Below are 19703 nucleotides of genomic sequence, written 5' to 3'. Positions count from 1 at the left end.
GGAGTGGTGGGCCTGGCAGGGGCGGGACACGTTGAGCCGGCTCGCGCTGCTCTGCTCGCGCGGCCGCTGCCGCCAGCCCCAAGCGAGCCAGGACCCCTGGCTTTGGCCAGTTTCGCTTGGTTTTGCCTTGAACTGGACCCTGGTGCCCTCCTGACTCAGGCCAACCCTGGCTGCCTACACATCTCTGTTCTCCCGGGCTTTCTCCTCCTCCTCGAAAGTTGAGCCCCCAGCCCCGAAGTTGACCTTGGGTGTACAGCGCCTCCTTCCCTCACCCCGCTGGGCAGCCTTTACTCGGAGCACCCCGCCACAGATCCCTGCCATCACGCGGGCTTCCCTCCAACCCTGTTGCCTCTGCCATGCTCCAGTAAGGATCTGGGCGCAGAGGGCAGAGGTACCCCTGAACCAAAGAGCCAGGGTCCTGCCATCTGACCCTCGGCCAGCCGCGGGCCTGCCTCCCAGGTCCTCTCTGGACCAGGGCTCCTTGTGCTCTCCTTGGCCCTGGAAAGCACTTTCCCTCCCTGGAGAAATCACTTTGGTGGGTCCCCTGACCCCAGACGTCCCTGCTGCAGACAGGTATGTGGAAATTCCTTAAATTTTAGTGATCCAAGTTACCCACTGGATTGGGGGGGGGGGGGCTCAAGGGAGGAGGCAGACAGGCCAGAAGGAGCCGGAACTTGGGCAGGTTAGCTAGGACAGCACCTGGATCTTACGGTCTCGAGCTCTCACTCTGTCCCTGTGTAACCGTTCTGCTGCCTTCCTCTCCTCCGCTTCGGGGAAGGCCACGCTGCCTTCAGTGAGGGGAACAGAATAGACCCTGGGTTTTCTCTGGTCTTCGGGCAGCATTCAGCAAAATGGCACTGGCCTATTGCTGCACTATTTCTACTTTGCAAAGGGAGGTGCCCAGGGAAACCTTGGGGCAAAGAAGTCTGAGAAAACCCAATCTACTTTCTCCCACTCTCCCCTTCTTGTTCTTCTTCGTCTTCTTTTTAGTTTCAAATGGCCTCACAAGGAGGAGGTTTGCATCTCTTCCCTATTTGACCGCCCTCCTTGCTGACTTCTTGGCAACCCTCTTTCTTGCTTGTCACCCACAACCCTCCGCCCTTCAGGCCTGCCCTGTCCCTTTGTAGGCAGAGTAGCTGGGGAGGCCTAGGAGCGTCCAGTGACCCTAAAGCCCTGAATAAAGGAGCAGAGGTGCTTGACCAAGCCGCGTGCTACTCAGAGGCTAGGAGGTGCTGGTGTGGGGCAATCACGCACAGAAGACCCTGGGCTCTGCTCCCCACATGGGATCTCGGAGAGGGGACCTCTGTGTCCGGAACTAGTCTGGGTGCTGTCACCTGTGACTCTGCAAAGTAAGGCTTACAGCCTTGGGTTGTCACAACAGGCAGTAGATCCCAAACCCCAGTCCTGAGTGTCTGTGTCTCCACCTGGGCTGCTAGCGTGTGGAAGGAAGCCTGAAGAGTCATGTAGGAGCAGAAGTACGATTTCCTCATGTATCTGATGGGTGCGTACCAGGAGCCCCCTTGTGTATGTGACCCACACGGCCCGCTGGCTGTCTCTGAATGTCTTTCTGGGCTTCCGCCAATGGTGGTCACAGCAGGGGAGGGCATGCCTCCAGTGACCTAGACAAGGCCGACTGGATCGGCTGCACGGTAACTTTGAGACCTCTGACAAAGGCTGGAGAGCCGGAAGGACACAGAACACTCGGGGCCAGCTAGAGGGACGCATCAAGCAAAGTGGTGGAGGGAGGCGTGGGCTGCCTGAGGAGGCTCTGCCCTGCCAAGGCAATGGCCGCCATCGGCCGCTGCAGGCTTGCGAGGCCATGTCCAAGAGTGGGGAGTGGCCCGGGAGGCACAGAGGATGAGGCCATCTTGGCATGTTAGGATTGGAGAAGGTCTGAGAAGAAAGAAGGCTGAGGCGTCAAGATCACGAGGTGTGAGTCAGAGGCTGCACGATGGAGGGGTCTCCAGATTTCTCTTTTTTTCCCTTTGGGTGTGTGCTCCTACGAAGGGGAGAGGCCCCCAACTCTGGTCTCTCTGTGGCTCTGGCCCATTTTTGCCTTGAGGACCCTGATGTGGTGACACCTCTTAGACCCTGAGGCCAGGCCACAGTGAGGACATTTGTGCCTGGGACTCAGGGACAATGCCACTATCCCTCCTGGTCTCGAGGCCCTGGGCCCAGAGATACCAGCTCCTCCCTGTACACCCCGTCCCCAGAGCAGAGTAGGAGCAAACGCGGAGCTGTGCACAGCGAGCCCACCCACTGGGCCCCTCACAGGAGGCCAGAGGGCACGGCCGGCGCCCCCTAGGCCGGCTTCCACGGTCCCCCACACCCCCAGAGGGCCCACTCACTCTCCCCCTCCCGAGCCCGGGGCCTTCTCACTCACCACCCTGTTTACACACCAGATATCTCGGGCTTTATCTGCTCTCATTCTGAATTTGTAACTTTCACATAAACTTGAACAAAGCTCCTTTTGTTCCTGCACCCCACCCCAGGATCCCAATAAACTGGTTCCCTCTGAGGCGACTGGGCCAGGGCACAGAAGCCTTGGCCAAAGGAGTGTGTGTGCATGTGAATAAGCATGTTCGCACCTGCGAGGGAGTCGTGTGTTTGCGCTCCTCGGGCTGACGGAGGGAGGGTGTCTTGGAGAATGTCAAGTGCGCAGAGTGTGGATAGGAAGCACCGCGGCACGGGGATGGGACAGTCTGCCAGGGGCACAAGGAGCCGTGGGCCGTGGACGGGCGGGTATCCGGGCAGGGGGCAAGCGGGGACAGAGAGGAGCAGCGGGGTGGGTGGCGGAGCGGGTGGCTGAGGCCAGGCTTAAGCTAAGTAGAAGGCAGATACAGGGACCGCATTATGGCGGTACAGGGGCGGGCACAGCCTCGCGCTCGGCCCGTAATCCTGTTAGCCAGCAATCTCCATTCCGAAAGAGCTTCATTTCTTTGTGAATATTTGTAAACTAGATATCTAATGGAAAATTATAGGAAAATTATAGTGAAATTCATGACGGAGAAATCCGATTATCCCTAATTCAATTATGCCATCTTAGCCCACACAGCACATTTCCCATTTTTTTCCCATAAATACCGATGCCAGGGGTCCCGGTAATCAAATAAAATTGAAAATCATCTTCCCATTAAATTCAATTAGCCGCAATTTCTAAAGCCTATCAGAGATTTTAATTACTAAATTATAAAATTCTCCAATGCTAAATTGAAACCAAAAAAATTGCACATCCTTATATTTCAGAGAAAAAAAAAGGGCCAGCAAAATCCTACAAAAAATGCCCTCATTTCTGTACCCAGCTGCCAAGCAGGTTCGCCTCCTGGAAGGACCTCACATCGATACCTACTGGCCCAGCTGCGGATGAAGCCAGGGGGCCAGAGGAGAGGTCTCTGCCAGGGGAGGGGCTGGGGCATATTAATTTCGCAGAGGGGCCGACCACACCTCCAACCCTAAGCTGGGGCTTGGCTGGCCCCTAGAGAGGGACCTGCCTTCCTCCCTGGCTGTCCTGGCTCCCGAGACACTCCCAGCTCTGCTGCCCACCGAGAGGTCTCTAACTTGGCCCATGGAAAGGGCTTAGGCTCAGGTCGGAGCTTGGCCTCAGGGCTCTGCATGGTTCTAGGGCAGCAGACCCGAGGCAGTGGAAGCTCCCTGACCACTCTGCAGGGCCCCCACATCACCTGGGCTGCCATCAGAGGTGGCAGTGGGCCAGAGGGCAATGGTGAGGGTGGACAGATATCAGGGGATGGTTCTGTGGCCCCAAGTCTCCTCCAGAGCGTTCCCGAGGGGCCACGGATCCTGGCCGTGAGGCAGCCTCCTAGGAGAAGGCTGGAGGTGGGCACGGCCCAAATCTGGCCTCTCCTGTACTTGCAGCTCATTCTCTGTTCTGGAAGGCTGGCAGCCCTGAACTGGCCAGAGGGCATGCCTTGGTCCCATGGCAGGCCCTACTCTTTCACCCCCTCTCTTGTTAGGGAAGTGCTGGCCCCAGCCCCAACAGTAGTCCTCTCTGTCCCCCCCCAGGCCACTTACCCAGCTCTAAAGGCTGCTCTAGAAGTCAGAAGAGCCTGGGGACGTGGCATCGGTGGTGGCATAAAGTGACCCTAGGTCTGAAACCCAAGGTGGGTGGCTGGGTGGGCAGCCGAGGGGCCCGGCAATGTCGGGACCAGCAGCAGAGCTGCCGGGGCAGGGAGCAGGTTTAATTTGCCAGGCAGTCAGCAGTGCCAGCTGGGGAGGCACCCGCAAACAAAACAAAAACAAAAAAGTTAATTATCTTTGGCTTTTTCTTAATAAATATCCAAACTGGCCCGGCCGGATCCTCCACTTTGGAGGGAGAGAGAAGAAGGAGGAAAAAAACCCCAAACCAAACCCAGCAGACTCCTTCTCTGGCCTACCTTTCCCTTTGTCTCTGCTCCTTGTATTCATCCCTTATCAGAGGCAGTAAGAGTTTCACATGAGCTCCCAAATTTTGCGAGTCAACATTTGTTTGTTGGTTGGTCTGTTTGAAGTTTTGGGGGAGGGAACGTGGGAGTGTAAAAAAGAAGAAAGAGGCAGGTGAGAGGGCAAAAGGAGAGAAGTGAGAGTCGGAAGGAAAGAGAGTAAGTGTGATGTGGGTGCTCAGCTCCTTGAGTCCTCCTGTGGGCGCGGCAAGGCCCAGCCGGTGGCCCCAACCCGGGCGGGACGTGTTCTGGAATGTCGTGTTGGCTTTGGAGTTTAGTTACCGTGATCAGCTACAGGCGATACGGGGATTCCTCCTTCTAAAAGTCTCACACCACCTAGGGCTCCCTGTCCACTTGAGCTCCCCTCCTGCTGCTGGTTCCTAGGCCAGCGCACCCTCCCTTCGAGGAGCCGGGCTTCGGAAGAGAAGGTTCAAGAGGAGGCGACGTTGGCTGTCCTTCCGAGGGGTGTGAGATTTCTCTGTGCGGACTCGCAAGTCTACCTAGGGAGAGAAGTGCCTGTTGCCGCCTGGGCCTACGTGTCCGGATGGTGCTCACACACGCCTGAGCCCGGGCAGTTAGAAACACGTAGCAGGGAACATGTTGTGGGGAGGGGGCATCAGGCGGTCCTTCGAGGAGCACTGCCCCCGGAGTCCCACTCCCTGGGTTAGAACCCCGGCTCTATCACTCGCTGGCTGTGCCGCCTTGATCAAGTTATTGACCCTTTCTGGGCCTCCATTTTCTCAGCATCAAAGAGAATAATTTGTGATTGCCCAGGGCTGGGGGTGGAATGTGGAGTGACTGCTAACGAGTATGGGGTTTCTTTCTGGGGTGATGAAAATATTCTAAAATTAGATGGTGGTGACGACCACACAATGTTGAGCATATACTAAAACACCAGTGAATTGTACCCTTGACATGTAAACTATAGCTCCGTAAAGGAGGTTATAAAAAAGTGGGGACAAAAGGGGGGAAGAGCAATAGCATTTACTGCACAGAGTTGTCATGCAGGGCATTGCACACAGCCTGGCACAGAGTAAGCCCTCAGTGGGGATGGGGACTGGTGAGGAGAGACTAATATGGCCCCAGGTGGATGGACTGGCGTCCATGAGGGTCTACTGCTGGGTGCCTACCCACATCTGCCCAGGTCCCCAGTGCTGGACCAGCAGGTTGTTAAGCAGCTGAGCTGCCCCCCAAATGCGGAGGGGGTCCTGGGCGGCTGTTCCCTGGCAGCGATGGGAGAGGGCATGGCCCTCCTCCCGCCTCTCTGGCTGGGTCCCTGGAGAGGAGGCTGCCCACCACGGCAGGCAGACTGCCGCTCACTCTCCCCATCTCCCAGAGCACTCAGATTTTCCATGTGCAGCAGGCCGTGACTTCACCTTCATACTAGTTACAGGGTTATTTAGCTTCTCCTGACACTGACAATCACCAAACTTTAATTCGCTGCGTGTCTTCTCCCCGCTGTGCCCTCTGCCCACCCCCAAAATCCCTGGGAGAGGGTGGGAAGGACCTAGGCCGGCCCCCCTGTTGCCAAAGCCTGCCCTTCGGAGTGATGGAGGGATGGCAGGAGGGGATGCTCGGAAGGAGAAGATGATGGGCAGAGACTGGGGGCAGGGAGGGGGGAGCAGCGTGGAAGAGAGGAAGTAGCACCAGCGCTAAGGGGAGCTTCCGTCCCGCACCCGCCGCTTGACACTAATGTATTCAACCCAACATCCATCCTGTTGTGGATGAAGATTCGGCTGACCCGGCTTTGGGTCTGCAGTCTGGCAGCCCCAGCCGGGACCTACGGGGCTGGGGCTCGCCAAGCACCCAGGACCGGGCAGCTGGCAAGGAGTGGCTCCTTTGCCTGGTGCTGGATGCAGAGGTGCCCATCCGGAACCCACCTGAGGGAGCCCATTCTTACTAACCCGAGCAGCCAGCTCTCGTCTCCTCCTCCCCCATGCAAGTCTCCTGTGAGGCTAAGCCATCCTGCCTTACGGAGTCTTCCCTCTGGCTTACTACCCTGTGGCCCATATCACATCTCTCTGCCTCCTGAAGTGGTCACCGTCATCTTTCCCCAAAGCCTCCTAGGCAGGCCAAAGAGTGACGGTTTGCTCTGAGAACCATCCGGTGGAAACGGGACTGCCTTATTCCCCAAATCCAAGCTGGTCCCATGAGCCCCTCACTGGTCAGCGTCCCAGAAACCGACAGCTGAGCCGAGAGGATTCTTGAAGACCAGAGGCTGGTGAAGGCCCTGGGCCGGGAGGCTTGGAGAAGCAGAGGCAGGGCGGCGAGGCAGAGCCGGGAGGAGGGGAGATGCAGGGAAATCCATCAGTGGGTCCAAGCTGTGTCTGCCTCCACCCAGCCTCATTCGCTGCCCCACCCCTGCCGGTGGGAGAAATGGCCACGGTGGCCTGGGCAAGAGAGATGTCACAGGGCCGATGGCAGAGAAGGGAGAAGGGGCTTGTTGACTGCAAACTGTCCATTATGGCTCAGATTATAAGCATATTGCACAGGGCTCTCTGCACGATGCCGAGGAAATCCAATACGCTGAAAGGTTAATGCAATCAATTAGGGTGACAAGGAAGTAAAGTAAAGCCTTCGGAGTAGATGAAAAGGAGAGAGAGGGAGAGAGAGAGCGAGCCGTGGAGCTGGGGGTGGCAGTATGGGTGGCGGGAAGGCAAGCAGGAAGAGAAACTGGCAGGATGCTGGGAGGGAAAACACACACAAAAGGCCAGAGGAGCCGGTGAAAAGGCGCAGTCAGAGAGCCGGCAGCAGAAGCAGCAGGAGTGGGCGGCCAGCGGACACCGCTCTGGTCTCAGACCTCCGACTGCTACCCAGCTTCACCTTCCCCCCCCCCCCCCGCCTCCCTCCCTGCCAGGCTCCCAGGTCAGCTCATAGCACCAGCCACACGTCATAGCAGCTTGGTCCCCGCGCCGGTACAGAGCAAGTGCCCACCACGTCCCCTCCAGGGACTTCCCAATAGGCACTAGGGCCTGGTTCCCAACTCCCTCAGAAGGGGCCCAGGTTCAAACCCAGACCCTAGCCTTGTCCTCCTTCACTCCCAACAGCCCCCACGAGCCAAGCCTTCACAGCTGTCCCCCGAGCACCTCCTACTTGCACCAGCCTCTGAAGCAGAGAACATGGGAGTCAGGATGTCCTTTTACAGACAGAGAAACGGGAGCCCAGGGATGCGATTTCTCAGGGCCCTGCAGCAAACGGGGAGGACAGGGCATGGACCTGAGCACCCCAACGTCCCTCAGCTCACGACCCAGGGAGGGGGCATTTCCTTCCACGGTGCCCACTGGAGTGAGGAGCTTCACGTCCCCCAAGAAGTCAGACTCAGAAGTCCCTGGGAAGGGGTGGGGGACCCCTTGGAACCTGCCCAGGGATGTCTACTGCTCTGAGAGGTGAAAAGGTAGGAGGGAATGTGTGTTCTTCCTACCTGTCAGGCCAGACATCTTTGACCACGTTAACTCACTGGTCCCGATAACTTTGTCTGCAAAGTAGCTGTTCTGCTCACCTTACAGAAAAGGATACCAGCTGAGATCTCAGTGAAGGCTAAAGGCTCCGTAGGGCTCATGGGATGGGATGCCAAGCTCTGAAGAACCGGTGGCTGTCAGAGGGAAGAGAAGCCTGAACTTCCAGATGGGAGGGACTCAGCAGAGAATGAGGCCCTGAGAGGGGCAGGGGGTGGGAGGGTGGCCCCAAACAGACTAGGCCTGTGGGCAGCCCTTGGCACTGAGACAGGCTCCCGGACAACTGCCTGCGGCCCTCAGAGCAATCCCACAGAAGACAAGAGCACAGTCAACATTGTGGACATACTGAATACCAGGAAACTGTACACTTAAAAACAGTTACAATGGTAATTTTCATGTTATGTATATTTTGCCACTTAAAAAAAAAGAGAAGAGGTCAGGAGACAGCCAACTTTTCCTATAAAGAGTTAGAGAGTAAAGATGTTTAGCTTTTCGAGCCAAACATTCCCTGTTGCAGCTAGAGTAAAAGCCTCGAACCAATATGCAAATGAGTGGGTGTGGCTGTGTGCCAATAAAACTTTATTTACAAAAAAAGGGCAGTGGGCCACGCCTTGCTCCAGAGAATGGAAGCACCTACGGCTGGATTTTCAAGACCCAAGATGGGGTCCCGCTGCCGAGGACAGAAGTATCCAATCAGGACCTTGCCAAGAAGGGAGGGAAGGGCTGGGCAGAGGCCTCAGGTGGAAGTCAGGCTCTCATTACCAGCAGAAGATAGATAAAAAGAAGGGGAAAGAATAAGCGCTGGTCTGGGAAACAGATGTCCAGGAACAGGCTCCAGCGACCAGCATGCCAAGAGGCCCTTCGCTTTGCTTCAGATCCTTGTGGATGATATGAAGGGGCAGGGCCCTGAGAAATCGCATACCTTCTCCGGGCCCCCGTTTCTCTGCCTGTAAAAGGACGTCCTGACCGCCATGCTCTCTGCTTCAGAGGCTGGTGCAAGTAGGAGGTGCTTGGGGGACAGTGGTGAAGGCTTTGCTCGTGGGGGCTGCAGGGGGGTGGGTGGTGTGTGAAGGAGGACAAGGCTAGGGTCTGGGTTTGAACCTGGGCCCCTTCCGGGAGTCTCGATGCCCCAAGAGAGGTGTTACGCTGCGGCCAAGAGGGGACAGGAATGGGCAGCAGTGGGCCGGGCTGGCCAGAAGGGACACCAGGGGAGAGGAAGGCAAAGAGAGAGGCCCGGGGAGGGCTGTAACCAGGGTGGAGCTGGCGGCAAAGGGAGGAATCTACGGGCCCCAGTGAGAGCGCAGGGCGCGGGCCGGGCCTGCCCTACACCAGCCGCCTCTGATCACGTTTTCAGGGCCACTGCCCGCAGGCACAGACAATGCTGGGGGAGCCTTTGAAGTCCGAAAGGGATGCCGCGGTGGGAGCAGCTCGAACCTCCTCCCTTCCCCCCGTCCTCCCGGGGGAGGGGGCCAGTGGGACAAAACCTGGAGCCGGTCACAGCCAGGCCCAAAACGCGTGAGACAAAGGGAAAACAAACAGGTTTGGAGCCAGGCGCACGGTGCTGTGTCTGTCCCCCGCCCCACCGAGCGAGGATGATGGATGGCTGCGGCCAGCCAGCTCGCCCGCCGGGCAGGTCCCGCTATTTACATAACACTGGCGTTCCACCGGTCACCTCTGACACCGCGCTGCCTGGGGCCGAGGCCCGGTGGCCCCCGGAGGTGCCTGGAGCCACCGGGGGACTGAGACAGTCTGTGAAGGCCTGGACCAGACCCGGGAAGCCCTGGGCCTGGGAAGGGCAGGTCAAGCAGCCTGGTCTGGGCTCAGGGTCTGAGGCCTCCTCCCTGCCAGCCTCTCACAGAGAGAGGAGGAGGCCACAAGGGACCGGCAGCTCCAAAGAGAGAGAAAGGGCTGGAGTTCCAGGGCTTTCAAGTCCACAAGGCTCCCCAAGAGCTACAAGCAAGACTTTCCAGGGACAGCACTGCGAACTGGGGATGGTACGGAAGGGCGGCCAGACCCAGTCTCCAGAGGTGCCTCCTTGCCCCACACCAGTTCAATGCCCAAAGTCTGCAACCCACATGTCCCCCCGCCCCCCCCCCCCGCCCATTTCCAGCCTAAGAGCCAATCTGAGGTTTTCCTCCCGGGGCCAGCTTTTCTTGCCAGGTTCAAATGGGCAGCGTCACTCCAGCTCCCTGTCTCCATCTTCCCAACCTTCCTAACCCCGGAGTGACACCACTACTAGGTAAGTAGTCGCCAGTGGGGGAGAGGACATCAGGATCAGGGAGGGGTTTGAGGCCTTACCTTGTAGCGGGTCCTAGAGGCTCCTCTCTCAAAGTAGGGGCGTCACTTCATCCTGGGGAGGGAGAGAGAAGAGCCCTGTTAACCTTTCACGGCAGGATGTCCGCACTCCCGAGTGCACACCCTCCATCCTGCTGGGTGCCCAAGGGGTCCTTGCCGCCTATGCACCAAGGGGCTAATGCTCCAGGACCCCGCAAAGGGGCTCAAAAATGGTTTGGGGTCCAGCTAAGTACATGCCAACCAAATTATGAAAAAGTTCAGGAAGCAGTAAAAGCTGAGGGCAGAACCATGGTCCTTGGGACACCCTTAGCCAAAGAGAGAACAGTCAAAATGTACTGTACACAGCTCTGGGGAGGTAGAGCTAGGGGTCTGGAGGTAGGGGGTGCAGTGGCTTGGCCTAGGGGCCTGGGGACCACAGAACACAGCAGCACCCATTCCTTCACTCTCTTCTCCAACCCCTTTCTTTTCTCCAATGTGAAAAGAAAAATGACACATGCCAAGCTGTTCACTATGGCAGGTGGGTGACAGAGAGGCAAGAGTGGACCAGGGGCCTTGGCACCACCAAGCCTCCCCTCCCAGGAACAGGCTATGGCGGCACCTTCTAGCCTGAGGTCCTACCGATGAGACACAACCACACACGCTGGGGGCCCCCGTAGGGAAAGGGACATGGGCTAGCCACGTAGAGGGCCTGTAGCCGACATAGAACTCGGCCCAGTCTGCCAGGCTCAGACTCTCCTGCCCAGGATGGGGTCTGGGGAGCCAGTCTCAAATGAGACAGACTCCTGATGTGAATGGAAAACCCAAGGAACCCTCTGTACCCTCCCCTTCCTCCTCCCTGCCCTGTCCCCCAGCCCAGGCCTCAGAACCCTACCCATACTTTGGAGGAGTTTCCTGTTTATTATGTTTATTCCTCCCCACTCCCTCATTTGTGGCTTATCAATGATGCAAGAGGAATAGCACCAATTTCCTTAGGCTGTGTAATCCCCAAATCAGATTGGGGGGATTGCAAGAGGTGAGGTGACCTTGCGCAGGGCTCCCGGAGTGCCACCCAGTCCTGCAGCCCGCCCTCTCTTTCCCAGGACATATTTGGACAGATAATGCTAATTGTACTTGACAGGTCTTCCTAAGGAGAGCTGGGTCTTCCGCCACCTTCTGCCGTCTTTGCTGGGCTGCCTGGGCAGAGGTGCCCACCTGGGGCAGAGCCCACCCTACCAGACACAAGGCTCTGGTGGGCATCGGGCAGTTGGGGAGGCTCTGACCCAGATGGTGAGAGGCTGGGGGTCCGCAGAGAACTGGGCGGACTGAGATAGGGGGCAGCAGAGAGGAAGGGGGAGGCTGGTGAGGTGGGAGAGTGGAAAAGAGGAGGAGGCCAGACAGGGGAGCTGGGCACGTGGAGGCCGAGCCCAGGGCGGGGCCGCAGTGCAGGGGCTGGAGGGCCCGGCCTCCCCTCCGCTGAGAGGCACTGCGCCGGGCAGGCCTGGCTGTCAGACTCGATTCCCAGCCAGCCAGCCCGGGGCCTGGCGGTCTGTCCGTCCCATACGCTCTGCCTGAGATCTCTCCAGGCGCCCTGGCCAGCCTCCCTTGAACCCCCAAAAGCCCCCCAACCCCATAACTCCAGTATCTCCCTTCTACCACCTTTTTCTCCCCTCCCATCCTCCCCTGCAACTGTGCATTTATTAATTCATGAGGCACTAATTAGTTCTTTGTTTAATTTTGTGTTAAACAGACTGACCGGAATGATAACGACTTGCAGCGCGGTGTTGCCGTCCCCAACCGCCCCTGTTTTCTGACAACAAGGGAGCGAGGGAGGCCGGAGCGCTGAACCCAAATCCCTCAGCAGTTGCACTTCATTAAGTCAAAATGTGACAAGAAGCTTAGAGAGCAACTTGCAGATCTGATCGCACACAACACTCGGAGGAAACTTTGCGGGAGTTGGTCGGGGTGGAGGAAGTGGGGGGAGGGGCAGGATTGCTGACCATGGCGACCAGGACCGGGGGTGGTATCCCTCAGCGGCCCCTGGGGCAGGTGGCCTGACAGACAGGAGCAGGGTGTTGGGGTGGGTGCATTCTGGAATCTCAGCGAGAGCCGAAGAAGTTCAGCCTCACCTCTTTCTTCTTCCCTGGGCATCTTCTCTCTCTCCCTGCCTCTCACTGTCCCTGACGCCTGGTCGGGCCAGTGTGAGCCAGTGGCCGGGCATACCCAGGACCCAGCAGAGGACCAGAGAAGCTGGTACAGTTAAGAAAGGATTCTGCAAGGCCAGGGGATAGGGACAGAGTGGGAAAACACAGAGCAGAGCAGGAGCCCCTAGGTTTGGCAAAGAACGAGAAGTGACGTGCTCAGGGATCAGGGCCAACACCTCTATTCTCTACCAGCGGTCTATGCACCGCCCCACTGGCCCTTCCACCCTCCGATGGCTTTTACCCTAAGCCCCCTGACTGGAAAACGGAGGGCCAAAAGGTTGCGTCCTGTGCAGAGGGGCACAGTGAATCAGAAGCAGAATCAGGTCGTCAAGCTTTAGGACCATAGGCAGGCAGCTGAGCTACCCGGGCCAACAGTTTGGTCACCTGCTGTCCCTCCTGTCCATGTGAAAGAGCCAGAGCTTGGCCGCAGAGGTGTCAGGCTGCTAACCCCATTGGCCCACGGCACCAGTGAGGACAGGTGGGATTGCAATCCGAGTCCTGCCCCAGTCTGAAGGCAGGGCCCCTGCCCTCCTTTTATACCTTTTATACATTGTCCGAAGACGTGGACAATATCTTATATGAATGAGAACTTGGGGGGGGGGGTGGTGATGAGGAGGAGGATAAGAACAGAAGTGCACAGAGAAAGTGGCCGATGGCATGCCTTGTGTGCCAGCATCCTCTTGCCTTCTTGCCATTGGCCACTGCACCCACCAGGTGTGGCCGGACCCTTGCGGTGACAGCTCTCCTACTGGAGCGCGTGCCCAGCCCGCAGCGGGCCCTGGGCTCAGCCCGGCCTGCCTTCGCCTGGCCAGCGCTGGAGAGCCATGGTCTCTCCCCAAGCCTGGCAGCCCTGGGCTGGCTTCTGTTAATTTGCTGTCAGGCTGCCTAAGCAAACCAATTAAAACTAATCATTAATTATAAAAGAGAGTGAGAAGAGTAGAAGAGAGAGGGGAAGGAGAAAAAGGCCGAGGTGGGAAGGAGAAAGAGGGAAGTGGGGAGGAGAGGGGAGACCCTGGAGGGCCCAGGGGGAGCCCTGGGCGGGGGCACCGTGGGCCAAGGAGCTGGGACGCTAGAGGCATCAAGAGGGCTGGGGTGGAAGGAGGCCTGGGTGGAGGCCAGAGCCATGGAGAGGGGGGCTGCCATGGGTGAGGGGTGGAGGGCCAGGCCAGGAGAGGAGGGGAGGGGCAGAGGGAAGGGAGAGGAAGCTGCTGTGTCCAGCATACCGGGACCTGAAGAGGCCTCATCCAGCTGCAGTCCCCTCTGGCTGGAGCCACCGACTATCCTGGACTTGGCTTCGGAGCGTCTCACCCACAGCTCCCCGGGCCCATATTTATGAGGCTCAGCTGATGGCGCAGCACCAGGCCAGGCTCCTTGGGCCCTGCCGCCCCTACCTGCTCCCCAGCCCTCTCAGGCCGTGGAGGCCCAGGGCAGCTGTCGGCCGCCCATCTACCCCCCAGGGCTGCCCCTTGCCCCCTCCCCCACCCTCGCACACACCCTCTCCACGGCCCTTTCACAGGAGCTGAGGCCATGTCAGCCGGCAGCTTGAGGAGGGGGGCAGCACAGACAACAAGGGACAGTGTCATGGAAACGGGCACTTTCCCCGAGAAATATTCTGTTTGGCCTCCTTCCTGCATTGAGGAGCTGTCAGGAGCCTGAGTGAGAGCCACACCACCCCGGGACCAGGCGTGACAAAACCTATTTTCTGCCTCAAATTTGATTGATTAAAAAACTTTTTAGGAAAACCATGTTAAAAGAGTGGAAGCACGAGAGAGAGGGAGAGAGAGACGGAGAGGGAGAGAGGGAGAGAGGGAGAGAGAGAGAGAGGGAGACACAGAGAGAGGGAGAGAGAGAGAGAGGGAGACACAGGGAGAGGGAGAGAGGGAGAGAGAGGGAGACACAGAGAGAGGAAGAGAGAGAGACCGAGAGGGAGAGAGGGAGAGAGAGAGAGAGGGAGACACAGAGAGAGGGAGAGAGAGAGAGAGGGAGACACAGAGAGAGGAAGAGAGAGAGGGAGGGAGGTGTACAGGGGCAAAAAAAGAAAGAATAGAAAGTTCTGCCAGGGGAGAAGGACGGGGGACAGAGGCCAAAGGCAGGGGCTGAGCAGTGACCCCAGCAAACACGCCAGGCAATGTGTGTCAGAGAGGCGGCCTCTGCCTGTCAGGACCAGGCAGGACGGAAAGGTCAAAGGAAGCCCGAAACTTTTACACAGCGGTTAGCGGGACAAAGAGGGGGCTGGGGGCACCGCACAATCCAGCAGGTGCCTGTCCCCTCCTAGGGAAAGGAGCCCGACGCCCCAAGGCAGGGAGGGGCCGGTGGGGCTGGGCGCCCAGCCCCAGGAATCAGTGTAGGACTCTGGATTAGCTCCAGGGTGGGGTTGGGGGTGGAGAGGTCCAAACACAATCTAGGCTGGGATTTGGTCAGAATCCTGAAAACTCTGTACAGGGTCAACAGGAACAGAGAGTCTAGTAGTTGCGGGGGCAGGAAAGGGGTTTTCCCACCTTGTTCTGTCAAGGTCCTGGCTCAGGAAAGGTATTTAATAAAGAACGTAAATTAAAAAGCGGGGAAGTACTCAGCTGCTCGCCCCACCAGCCCTAGGCCCTCTCGCTCACCCTCTCTGTCTCAGTCTTTCCCTGCCCAGGCCTTGGCCTTGTCGATGCTGTCGTGCAGGGTCCCCATTCCTGCCTTACTCTCTGGCTTCCTCACCCCTCCTGAGACCCCAATGGGAGAAAGAAACTCTTCTAGGCAGCGGCGCCTGAGACCTTCCTGGTGGGACCCATCCACTCCCTAATAAGAGGGGTCCAGGCTGGTGGCCGAGTCTGCTATCCCCCATCGGAGAGCCTCTAAGGTCAAGACGAGGAGTAATTCTGGCCAGATTGTCAGCAAGGCTTCCTCGGGACGCTGGGAGGAGTGCCCGGCAGTGCCCAGTGCAGTCTTTGCCAGCTTAGGGCTCAACGAGGGGACAGCAGTGCCGCTTGGACAGACGGGCATGTTCTGCCAGACAGATGCACAGAAAGATACCACCTGCTCCAGGCTTCGCCTGGCCCCTCTACCAGGTAAATCGGCCCTCGGTCTCCCTCTGTCCTCTGTTCTGCAGTGGTCTCAGATACTTAGGGAGCACATACTGTGTGCATGGCACAGCGCTAGGCCCAAGGAAGGTAAAACATATGGCATCGGGATCAAGAACAGAGTCAGGGAGATGCGGCTTGAATCTCGCCTCTGTCACTTACCACCGCGGGATCTGGCGGGGCAGGCTGCTTAACTTTTCTAGGCCTCAGCCTCTTTGATGGAAAAGTAGGGGTACAAGCCTCCACCTCAAAGGCGGTTGGTTCAGTAAATATTTCTTGATGGCCTCCTATATATGGGACGGTGTCGTGAACCTGGAGGACCGCAGTAAACCAAAGAGAGTCCTCCCGGAGCTCCGGTTCTCACTGCTGTCGGGAAGACTCACCAAGATCACCCACAGCAAATGTCCGACACGTGGTACATGCTCAATATATAGTTCCTGTTACTGACTTTAAGAAGCTGGGGGGACATCCAGCAATTCCGCTCCTAGGTTTATACCCCCAAAGAATGGAAAATGGACCCAAATAAAAACTTGAACACGAATGTTCACAGATGTGCTATTCACAACAGCCAAAAGGTAAATGAATCCAACCCAAATGCCCAGCACCAGGCTGGCCGGCTGGACAACACACATGGAATATTACTCGGCCAGGCAAAGGAACGGAGTTCTCATACACACTACAACACGGGTGCACCTGAAAACATGCGACACAAGAGGAGCCAGACACAAAGGCCACAGGTCGTAGGATTCCACTCACATGGAAGGTCCAGAGCAGGCAAATCCACAGGGAGAGAGAGCAAATCGGTGGTTGTCAAGGGCAGGGAGAAGCGGACTGGGGAGTGGCTGCTCCAGGTGATCGGGGGTCTGTTTGGGGTGATGAAAGGTTTCTGGAACTAGATGTTGGTGACAGGTGCATGACACTGTGAATGTGCTTAGTGCCATTGAAGTGTGCAATTTGAATATGATATGAGGTTATGGAGTTATGATAGGGGGCACCTGGGAGGAGCTGTCGGTTGAGCATCCCACTTCAGCTTAGGTCAGGATCTCGCAGTTCATGAGTTCGAGTCCCACACCAGGCTCTGGGCTGACAGCTCAGAGCCTGGAGCCTGCTTTGGATTCTGTGTCCCCCCCTCTCTCTGCCTCTCCGCTACTCAAGCTCTGTCTCTGTCTCTCAAAAAAAAAAAAAAAAAAAGGTTACGGTGGCACATTTTACACGATGTGCGTTTTACCGCAATGAAGTAAGATAATACAGCCAAAGCAGCAGCAGCAGCAGCAAGTTGAGAGAGGAGAAAGCTATTCCCCATGTGGCAGTTCTGCACAGGTGTTAGAAAAGCCAAGCAGGGGGCGGCTGCGAAGGTGAATCATCCCAATTTCAGGGGGTCCCCTTTTTCTGGGACATTGGAGTACGCTAACTGCCCAGTGTTCCTAGGTCTCTGCAGGCTGCGTCGGTGACCGCTGAAGGAAAAGATAATAGGGAAAGGCTAGGCTGGCTCCAGGGACAGGCCTCCCCTCGGCCTACGTCACTCAAGAGCCTAGGATTCCAGATCCTTGATGCTACTCGTCCCCTGCGCACGCACACACGGTGCAGCGTGGCTCACGTGTGGTTCCCAACACGCATGGCCTGGGCCATCCATCTCTGCCAGGCTCCCCGGATAACTTCTGCCGCTACCCAGCCGCTTAGTGCAACAAGCCGTCTGTCCTCTGGGTGGGGAAGGAGGGTCTGAATCTAGGGCTTCCCCACCCACAGGGCTCCGGGGCTCCCCAAAATGTGGAGCTCTGCCTCGCAGGGAAGGCCTAGGATACCCGCGGAGAACCCGGTCCTCGGGGCAGCTCCCTAAACCCTCTCCGCGCTCCTGAATGCATGTGTGCACACACGGACCCCTGCCTTGGCCCGGGAACTGTCAGGAGATCAACAAACAAAAGCTGCTTCTTGACAGGGAGTCATTTATATTTTAGCTTCGTTCCATTATCCTAACGAATCCTTCATCAGCAGATGCAATATTAACAGCAGAAAATCAGCTCATTACATCCGGGGGGATTTCATCAAGACGGCAATCATGTATGCAGCTCCCCGAGCCTTCAAGAGGCCAGTGTGGCTGTTATTTATTTATTTTGTTAGTTATTTATTTAATTTTTTGGGTTCTTTCCACATAATTGCACCGCATCTCAGATCTTTAATAAATAATTTGTAGGTCCTGAACTGCAGACAGCTTTGCTCTCTGCCATGAGAGCCTGCATTAGCCAAAATATTTACCAATATTTAGAAGTCATTAGAATCAGGAGGGGAGTGGGGAGGGGGACTCTGTTTCTCTAGAAACGGCCTGGTTTGGGGCTAAGGTGCTTGGTCCTCACTCCAGTCCTCCGACCCCATCTCTTGGTCTGAGAGGAGCTGTTTTGGACTGGACGCTCGCAGAAGGAAGGCCCACATCACTTCCCTGGGCTCACCTGGTTTGAGCAGGGAGATTCCTGGAGCTCTTAGACACACAGGGCACAGATTTACTGCAGGCACCTCGCAGCTGACAGGGCCCTCCTTGGTGCAGGGACGGGCACCGTCCTGTGGCGTCCCACGGAGATGGCACTCCCTGGGTCCAGCCAGTGCTGGGGACCTCAGCAAGGGACACCCTCTTGGGCCTCCAGCAGGCCCTGGCTCTGCTGAGGCCGAGCATGAAGAAAAGTCTGACCCCTTCCTCCCAGCTTCCTCCTATGCCTTCAACTTCAAAGGAAAATTCAGTGGGTCCAGAAGCCAGACTTGGCCCTTTTTACAGATGGGAACACTGAGGCACAAACAACTTAAGCCCACTTCCTAAGGCAGCACCACTAGGCAAAGGCACAGACCCAGCAGTTGGACTCCGGAGGGGCTCTGCGGTTCCTCCATCCTTTCCGCTGGGCCCGGGGCCTTCCCACAACACCGCCCAGCCTTCTGAAGGCTCCTGGCTCCAACCCATGAGGCCCAAGTGGCCACTGGGCCCAAAGGGCATCCCCCGCCACCACCCCTGGACTGCCCATGCTTTCACAGGTTTTTCCCAGCGGGGGCTGGGTTTCTGCCCAGCCGGGAATGTGCTCCCAGGATGTCAATTCTAATCTCCCCGGCGCTCTGACAGAATTAAGCTCCAGTTTGTCCGACAACATCCCAAAGTTTCAGAAATCCAGGGCAGACTCTCTAATCAGGCTGGAGGACAAAGGTCTGGCCTGACCCTGTCACTTCCACTTACTCCTCCTGTCTGTCTCCCGGCTGCGGCCTTTCCACAGTTTCCTCCACCCTCTGCCCTTCCCTGGCCGGCTCAGCCCCCGCCCGCTCCTCCACGCTCCCCTGTTTCTCCGCCCAACACTTCCCCTTTGCAGGCAGTTGGGCTAATCCTGCTGCCACCATCTAAAGCGGGGGAATGCCTGTGAGGCTGACCTGCCAGGGCACTGGGGCTGCCGGCCTCACCTGGGCCAGGGCTCCCTCCGCTACAGCTCCTGTGCTCAGCAACTCCTCGGCTCCAGGGAGGGTGCTTAGTGCAGAGTCATTCTTAGACTCTGCTCACCCTTGCCTCTGGGCAGCCTGACTTCGGGCTCCCGACCACTGCCCCTGAAGCATCCTCTGGTCTTACCCAGCCTCTACCTTGTTTGAGGGGTCAGCCCATGGGCCATAGAAAGCCCTGGCCCTTTAGCCATGTTTGGGGACAGTCATGCGGGCAGAGATGGCCCCTCCTCAACCAACCCCATGAGGCACCAAGAGGGACGCCGGGTAGAGGAAAGCAGCAGCCACAGTGGCGGTCCTGGGATCGGCAGGCCCGTGGTGACCACTCTAAGCCCTCAGCTCAGACAGACTGTGGTGCCATTAGGAAGGGGAGAAGGGCCCGGGAGCCAAGCAGCTGGGTTAAGAGAAGTGCCCCTGTGTAGCCGGGCAGAGGACAGCCCCCAGAAAGCTGGAGAAACAGAAGTGCCACCTCTACACACAGCACCCAACTCACTCCCCTTCCATGTGGCTCCCCGATGGGCCCAGAGAGGGGCCTCAGTTTCCGGAAGAGAGGAAACCTTCAAAGCACATGCAAAGAGGTGTCGTGGGGACCATGGGGACTTAAATTCGGTTTGCTCGCTTCGAAGGGCTCATGGGGTGCAGAGGGCAGAGGGAGGGGCGCGGACAGTCGGGAGGAAGACTGGGTGCTGCCTCGATGGCACCTGTGGGCACAGGCCGGAGAGCCAGGTCAGGAGAGGGGCTGCCCAAGAGAAAGGGGCAAGAAAAAACAAGGCGTGCGGAGAGAAGGCCTGAGGAAGAAGAAACAGAAAT

At 57.6% G+C, this 19703-nt stretch overlaps 1 protein-coding gene across 1 annotated transcript in view; it reads right to left on the bottom strand.

Moving 5' to 3' along the window:
* Positions 1–19703, bottom strand: part of CASZ1 (castor zinc finger 1) — a 103855-nt gene that overhangs the window by 43966 nt on the left and 40186 nt on the right. Inside the window, exon 3 of the mRNA XM_029948556.1 lies at positions 10190–10241. The gene's annotated coding sequence lies outside the window, so the exon portion shown is untranslated. The remainder of the gene's footprint in view (positions 1–10189; positions 10242–19703) is intronic.

This window comes from Suricata suricatta, chromosome 8 (assembly GCF_006229205.1).
Source record: "Suricata suricatta isolate VVHF042 chromosome 8, meerkat_22Aug2017_6uvM2_HiC, whole genome shotgun sequence".
NCBI classification, from domain to species: domain Eukaryota; kingdom Metazoa; phylum Chordata; class Mammalia; order Carnivora; family Herpestidae; genus Suricata; species Suricata suricatta.
Note: the sequence above shows the minus strand (reverse complement) of the source record. Positions and strands in the feature narration are given on the sequence as shown.